Source organism: Mustela nivalis (genome assembly GCF_964662115.1).
Source record: "Mustela nivalis genome assembly, chromosome: 13".
In the NCBI taxonomy this organism is placed as follows: Eukaryota; Metazoa; Chordata; class Mammalia; order Carnivora; family Mustelidae; genus Mustela; species Mustela nivalis.
In genome coordinates, this window is record NC_139032.1 from 17,398,389 (window position 1) to 17,407,353 (window position 8,965).

Sequence of the window (8,965 nt, forward strand, 5' to 3'; positions counted from 1 at the left end):
GGAAAGTAAAACTGAAATTTATGTCAGTTTGTTAATGGCATCACTTAAAACTATAACAGTTAATTAACTAATTAACAACTTAATTAACTCAGCACTTAATTTACTTACTTGAGTTCACTTAAATTCCCTAGATGTGATTTAATGAACTTTCAATGTAATTCCTGACTAAACATGTAAATTGTGTGATGTATACGTCTTTAATTTAAAGGATATTACTTGAAATTAAATGATTTAAGACAGAACAGTAAGCCTAGATGAGAGTTTTCATTTTTTCTTCAATAGGGAGTATCTCTGAATTTCTGGCATGTAACAATTTTCCCATTCCACCTTTATCCTTTCAAAGAGAATAATCATATCTGGGTTTGCTTATTTAACTGCATCAGTGTAAGATTCAGAATTCATCAAGCCAATGTGGGAAAATTTCATCATAGTTTATTAATAATTAATTATCTTATATTCTTAAAGAATGGACCCTGAGACTAGCAACAGTGGAAAAATACTGAGAAAATTTGTTATAAAACATTGTCTATTCCATGGATTGATTTATCTAACGAATATACATACATAGCAGTTACATATAGAGATGCTACTTTAGTGTGGGGCCTGTAGACTTACACCAGCCTAAGCTGGAAACAGCTTTTCTCCTGTGTGCCTCCTTTCCTCTGATGTGACTACCACGCTCACAATACTTCTGACATGAAGTGCATGTGTTTTCCCCCAGCAAGGAATATACTGTGACACCAGCTAAGTGTCCTACAATTCAACTCACTTCTGACACTCTACTTAGAGTTAGCATCTGATCCCACAGGATAACGGTTCATTCCCATAAGACTGCCCTCTACTTCATGTCCAGGTTGTTCCCTGTGCTTCTGACCTGTCAACTATAAACCTGAGGTTCCCACAATCCCCTCCTGGGGTTTGATTAATTTGCTAGAGCGACTCACAAACCATGTTTACTGGTTTGTCCTTTTTTAAAGGGCATGATAAAAGATACAGGTAAATAACCAGATGAAGAAGATGTCCCAGTGCAAGGTCTGGGAGGATCCTGAGTGCAGGAGCTTCTGTCCTGGTGGAATCGGGGTGTGTCACTCTCCCAGGAGGTAGATGTGTTCACCAACCTGGGTAGATGTGTTCACCAACCTGGAAGCCCTCCCCACCAAACCCTAGACTTCTGGGACTTTTATGGAGGTTTCATCATGTAGACATGATCAGTCATTAACTCCATTTCCAGCTCCTGCCCACCTGCTGTAGAATGGGGAAAAGGGGATGAAAATTCTAAGCTTCCGACTATGGCTGGGTCTTTTGGTAACAAGTCCCCATCCAGGAGCCATCCAGGTGCTCACCCAGAGTCAACTCCTTAAAACAAAAGACACACCTGGAGTGCCTGGATTGTTCAATTGCTTAAGCATCCAACTCTTGATTAAGACTCAGATCATGATCTTGGGGTGAAGACCAAGTTCTGTGTCAACCTCCACACTCAGTGGGGAGTCTGCTTGAGACCCTCTCTCTTCCTTTGCCCTTCCCCCTCCCTCTCTCTCTCTCTCAAATAAATAATTTTTTTAAAAGACACTCAAATCTCCTAGGAAATTATAAGGGTTTTAGGACCCTTATGTCAGGAAACAAAATCTAAGAGCAAATATTAGAACAAAAGATGCTCCTCATGCTCTTATCATTAGGAAATTGCAAGTATTTTAGGGGCTCTGTGCCAGAACCTGGGGGCAGAGACCAATATATGTATATTTTCTGTTAACTCCTAGTCCATATACTTACTAGTGGGAGATAAGAAAAGTACAAAAATTGAGTGTTTAAATACAACTATAGCACTTGAGAGTATAATTATGTGCCTAATGGCTATAATAATGATCTATTTAGGACTGTATTTTGTGTCTGGTTTTTACTTCATTTTTCTAATAATTCACTTTTATGATATTTTACAAACATCCTAGTCTACCCACAATGCTCTGATGCTAGAATTCAATTATAAGAATCCATATACCTGGAGGTTAAAAAGCATCCTGCTAAAGAATGAATGGGTCAGCCAGAAAATTAAAGAAGAATTGAAAAAATTCATGAAAACAAATGATAATGAAAACACAACTGTTCAAAATCTGGGACTCAGCAAATGCAGTCCTGAGAGGAAAATATATAGCGGTACAAGCCTTTCTCAAGAAACAAGAAAGGTCTAGGGGCACCTGGGTGGCTCAGTGGGTTGGGCTTCTGCCTTCAGCTCAGGTCATGATCTCAGGGTCCTGATCGAGTCCCGCATTGGGCTCTCTGCTCAGCAGGGAGTCTGCTTCCCTCTCTCTCTCTCTGCCTGCCTCCCTGCCTACTTATGATCTTACTCTGTAAAATAAATAAATAAAATCTTTAAAAACAAAAAAAGAAAAAAGAAACAAGAAAGGTCTCAAATACACAACGTAACCCTACACCTAAAGGAGCTGGAGAAAGAACAGCAAAGAAAGTCTAAACCCAGCAGGAGAAGAGAAATAATAAAGATCAGAGCAGAAATCAATGAAATAGAAACCAAAAAAACAGTAGAACAGTCAACGAAACTAGGAGCTGGTTCTTTGAAAGAATTAATAAGATTGATAAACCCCGGGCCAGACTTATCAGAAAGAAAAGAGAAAGTACTCAAATAAATAAAATCATGAATGAAAGAAGAGAGATCATAACCAACACCAAAGAAATACAAACAATTATAAAAGCATACTATGAGCAACTATATGCCAGCAAATTTGATAATCTGGAAGAAATGGATGCATTCCTAGAGATGTATAAACTACCAAACCTGAACAGACCCATAGCCAGTAAGGAGATTGAAGCAGTCATCAAGAATCTCCCAACAAACAAGCACCCAGGGCCAAACAGCTTCCCAGGAGGAATTCTACCAAACATTTAAAGAAGAACTAATAGCTATTCTCCTGAAACTGTTCCAAAAAACAGAAATGGAAAGAAAACTTCCAAACTCATTTTATGAGGCCAGGATTACCTTGATCCCAAAACCAGACAAAGACCCCATTAAAAAAGAGAATTACAGACAATATCCTTGATAAACATAGATACAAAAATTCTCACCAAAATACCAGCTAATAGGATCCAACAGTACATGAAAAGGATTATTCACCAAGACCAAGTGGAATTTATTCCAGGGCTGCAAGTTTGGTTCAACATCCATAAGTCAATCAATAGGGTACAATACATTAATAAAACAAAGAACAAGAACCATATGATACCTCACTGTGCTGAAAAAGCATTTGACAAAGTACAGCATCCTTTTTTTGATCAAAATTTTTCATGGTGTAGGGATAGAGAGTACATACCTCAATATCATCAACGCCATCTATGAAAAACCCACAGCAAATATCATTCTCAATAGGGAAAAACTCTCGGGTCAGGAACACGGCACAGCTGTCCAATATCACCACTGCTATTCAACATAGTACTAGAAGTCCTAGCTTCAGCAATCAGACAGCAAAAAGAAACTAAAGGCATCCAAATCAGCAAAGAAGAGGTCAAACTATCACTCTTTGCAAATGATATGATACTTTATGCGGAAAACCCAAAAGACTCCACTCCAAAACTGCTAGAACTCATACAGGAATTCAGTACTGTGTCAGGATATAAAATCAATGCACAGAATCAGTTGCATTTCTATATAACAACAAGAAGACAGAGAAAGGGAAAATAAGGAGTCAATCCCATCTACAATTGAACCCCAAACCATAAGATACCAAGGAATAAACCTAACCAAAGAGGCAAAGAATCTGTATCCAGACAACTATAAAGTACTCATGAAAGAAATTGAGGAAGACACAAAGAAATGGAAAAACATCCCATGCTCCTGGATTGGAAGAACAAATATTGTGAAAATGTCTATGCTACCTAAAGCAATCTTACATGTTTAATGCAATCCCTAGCAAAATACCATCGATTTTTTTTTCAAAGAAATGGAACAAATAATCCTAAAATTTATATGGATCCAGAAAAGACCTTGAATAGTCAGAGGAATGTTGAAAAAGAAACCCAACATTGGCGGCATCACAATTCCAGACTTCAAGCTCTATTACAAAGCTGTCATCATCAAGACAGTATGGTACTGGCACAAAAACAGACACATAGATTAATGGAACAGAAAAGAGAGCCCAGAAATGGATCCCCAACTCTATGGTCAACTAATCTTCAACAAAGCAGGAAAGAATGTCCAATGGAAAAAAGACCCTCTCAAAAAAAAAAAAAAGAAAAGAAAAGAAGGGATGCCTGGGTGGCTCAGTTGGTTAAGCGGCTACCTTTGGCTCAGGTCATGATCCCAGCGTCCTGGGATCGAGTCCCGCATCAGGCTCCTTGCTCAGCAGGAAGCTTGCTTCTCCTTCTGACTCTGCCTGCCACTCTGTCTGCCTATGCTCACTGTCTCTGACAAAGAAAGAAAGAAAGAAAGAAAGAAAGACAGAAAGAAAGACCCTCTCTTCAACAATGGTGTTGGGAAAATTGGACAGCCACATCCAGAAGAATGAAACTGGATTATTCCTTACACCACACATAAAAATAGACTCAAATGGATGAAGGACCTCAATGTGAGACAGGAATTATTCAAAATCCTTGAGGAGAACACAGGCAGCAACCTCTTCGACCTCAGCTGCAGCAACTTCTTCCTAGAAACATCACCAAAGGCAAGGGAAGCAAGGGCAAAAATGAACTATTGGGATTTCATCAAGATCAAAAGGTTTTGCACAGCAAAGGAAACAGTTAACAAAACCAAAAGACAACTGACAGAATGGGAGAAGATATTTGCAAATAACATATCAGATAAAGGGCTAGTATCCAAAATCTATAAAGAACTTATCAAACCTAACACCCAAAGAACAAATAATCCAATCAAGAAATGGGCAGAGGACATGAACAGACATTTCTGCAAAGACAACATCCAGATGGCCAACAGACACATGAAAAAGTGCTCCACATCCCTCGACATCAGGGAAATCCAAATCAAAACCACAATGAGATACCACCTCACATCAATCAGAATGGCTAAAATTAACAAGTTAGGAAATGACAGATGTTGGTGAGGATGCAAGAAAGGGGAACCTTCCTACACTGCTGGTGGGAATGCAAGCTGGTGCAGCCACTCTGGAAAACACCATGGAGGTTCCTCAAAAAGTTGAAAATAGAGCTACCCTATGACCCAGCAATCACACTACTGGGTATTTACCCCAAAAATACAAATGTAGTGATCAGAAGGGGCATGTGCACTTGAATGTTTAGAGCAGCAATGTCCACAATAGCCAAACTATGGAAAGAACTTCGATGTCCATCAACAGATGAATGGATAAAGAAGATGTTGTGTATATATATAATGAAACACTAGGCAGCCATCAAGAGAAACGAAATCTTGCCATTTGCAACAACATGAATGGAACTAGAGGGTATTATGCTGAGCGAAATAAGTCAGTCAGAGAAAGACAATTATTATATGATCTCCCTGATATGAGGAATTTTTTTTTTTAGATTTTATTTATTTATTTGACAGAGAGATAGAGTACAAGCAAGCAGAGAAGCAGGCAGAGAGAGGGGAGGGGAAGCAGGCTTACCGATGAGCAGAGAGTCCGATGTGGGGCTCGATCCCAGAATCCTGGGATCATGACCTGAGCCGAAGGCAGAGGCCCTAACCCACTGAGCCACCCAGGTGCCCCTGATATGAGGAATTTGAGAGGCAAAGTCAGGGGTTTGGGTGGTAGGGAAGGGAAAAATGAAACAAGATGGGATCGGGAGGGAGACAAACCCTGAGAGACTCTTAATTTCACAAAACAAACTGAGGGTTGCTGGGGGGAGGGGAGGTAGGGAGAGGGTGGCTGGGTGATGGACATTGGGGAGAATATGTGCTCTGGTGAGTGCTGTGAAATGTGTAAGCCGGACAATTCACAGACCTGTATATCTAGGACTAATAATATATTATATGTAAATAAAAACAAAAAATTTTAAAAATTACAAATAAAATTTTAAAAAATCCTAGTCTGCAACAGATTATATTTTTTTCTTTTTATTTAAATTTTAGGTAGTTAACATACAGTGCAATACTGGTTACTGGAGTAGAATTCAGTGATTCATCACTTATGTACAACACCCAGGGCTCATCATGGTAAGTGCCCTCCTCAATACCCATCACTGATCTAGCCCATCTTCCATCCACCGCTCTCCAACAACCCTTGGTTTGTTCCCTATTGTTAAGAGTCTTTTATGTCTTGTTTCCCTCTCTCCTTTTTTTCTCTACCGCTGTCCCATATGTTTATCTGTTTTCTTTTTTAAATTCCACATATGAGGGGAGCACCTGGGTGGCTCAGTCTTTAAGCATCTGCCTTTGGCTCAGGTCATGATCCCAGAGTCCTGGGATTGAGTCCTGCATCTGGATCCCTGCTCAGTGGGAAGCCTGCTTCTCTCTCTCCCACTCCCCCACTCCCTCTGCTTGTGTTCCTTCTCTCACTGTCTCTATGCCAAGTAAATAAATAAAATCTTTTAAGAAAAAATTCCACATATGAGGAAAGCGTGGGTGACTCAGTTGGTTAAGAATCTGCCATTAGCGGGCGCCTGGGTGGCTCAGTGGTTAAGCCGCTGCCTTCGGCTCAGGTCATGATCTCGGGGTCCTGGGATCGAGTCCAGCATTGGGCTCTCTGCTCAGCAGGGAGCCTGCTTCCTCCTCTCTCTCTCTCTGTGCCTGCCTCTCTGCCTACTTGTGATTTCTCTCTGTCAAATAAATAAATAAAATCTTTAAAAAAATAAATAAATAAATAAATAAATAAAAAAAAGAATCTGCCATTAGCTTGGGTCATGATCCCAGGGTCCTACGATCGAGCCCCACAACAGGCTCCCTGCTCATTGGGGAGCCTGCTTCTCCTTCTCCCTCTGTGGTCCCCCTGCTTGTACACTCTCTCTCTCTTTCAAATAAATGAGTACAATCTTTAAAATAAATAAACAAATTTATTTATGTATGAGTGAGATCATATGATACTTGTCTTTCTCTGATTGGCTTATTTCACTTAGCATAATATATTCTTAGCTTCAACCATGTTGTTGTAAATGGCGAGATTTCATTCTTTTTGATGACTAAGTAATACTCCTTAAATATATATACCATATCTTCTTCAGCCATCCATCAGTTGACAGACATTTAGGCTCTCTCCATAGTTTGGCTAATGTTGATAATGCTGCTATAGCATCAGGATGAATGTACTCCTTCAAATCTATATTTTTGGATCCTTTGGATAAATACCTAGTAGCAGATTGTAATTTTTTTTTTTTTTAGGTTGTAATTTTTTTTAAGGATGGTTTTTCTTCATAGATAGTTTGGGAAACATTGATCTAAGTGCTGGCTAAGTGCTGTGGCAAATAAAAATATGGGTAAGAAATGGTCCCTGCTTTCATAAAGTTTACATATGAGTAAGAAAAGTCAGGCGTGATGGTTGTACAATGAAGCATAAACAACATATTCTAGAAGCTTTGAGAAGTGAGATGATTCCAAACAGAAGAGATAAGACAAGACAACTGTTAAGCCAGACCTCTCCTGAAAGGTGGGTAGGTTTGTTAGAAGTAAAGGGCTCTGTCCACTTTAGACAGAGTAAACCATATGAGTCAGGGGGTCCGGGGAGCACAGTTACGTATTAGGAAAAGCATGCAACTGACTTCATTTGGTGAGAGCAAAGGGAATGTGATAAATCTAGAAGAGTAAATGAGGGACCCAACTGGGGAAGGCCTTTTAAATGCCAAGCAGTTTGTGCTTGAAGGGGGTCAGTTCCAAACTGCTATGGAAATTTTCTGAGCAGAGAAATGGTGTTCCCACAGCTGTGCTCCTAGTTGATGAGTTCAATCAGAGGAAAACTGGAGATTCAATCAGGAAGGACACCCCAGAGTCTTCAGAGGACATGATAGACCTAAGCCATCCCAAGAGCATGTACATCAAAATTTGAAAAGGTGCATTTTCACCTTCCCAAATACAAAGTAGCGATCAGTAAGTCCAAATACAACAGCAACCGACCCCATAAAACTTTTGAATAAGCAATGGTTGACTAACACTTGTTAAGCATTCACTGCGCGCATTTTAGGACCAGTATCTTCCGTAAACCTCGAAACAACTCTAAATGTGAGGTTCTATTACTATCCTCTTTTTTCTCATCTGGGAACTAAGAGGCAATGAAGGGTAAGTACCATGTCCTAGGTAAGCAAGTAAGCAATGAGCTTGAAATTAAACTACGTCAGTCTGATTCCAAAGTCCATTTCAGCAGTATTGGACAAACCCAGAAAGTAAACACTCAGACACACTTAGATCCTTAGTTCTTAGAGGAAAGAACTAAAATCTATATCAGCTATCCACCTGAACATTACGAAGCCCATTCTTTGTGAAGGTCTGGGATTTTGTCGTTGTTGTTGTTTTTAATCGGAAAGATGAAGTTAATTCGGACTAACGGGAAGATGATTTTTCTTTAGCAAAGAGCTGCTTTTTTTATGTCTGTGAACAAAGATGCTATTTTTATGTCTGTGAACACTTGAATATCCTTGCTTTGCAAAAAGATCAGCACAGGGTACAAAAACAAACGTGTTTTTGTCAGTACAATGAGCTCAGTATAGAATTACCCATCCACAGGTGGAGAATGAATTATAGTGGCAAATCTACCTTCAGAGATCTGGGAGCGAAAGGGTGAAAAACAACACAATAAAATGGTCTTTATTTGCCTAGCTGGAAAGGAGACGCTGATGGAACAACATCTACATCTACAACTACATCTACATCTACAACTACAATATAGCATTGATTCCTTAGGAAGGTGGGCTACCGTGGGGGAACTATTTTTGTCTTGGAAAGGATTCCAATCAATGGTCCTCCCCACAAAATACAACTATATAGCTGTTGTATGAAGGGGGAAAAAAACTTTCATTGAAATAGTTCATATGATTGAGGTAGAAATTCCAACAGAGGCCC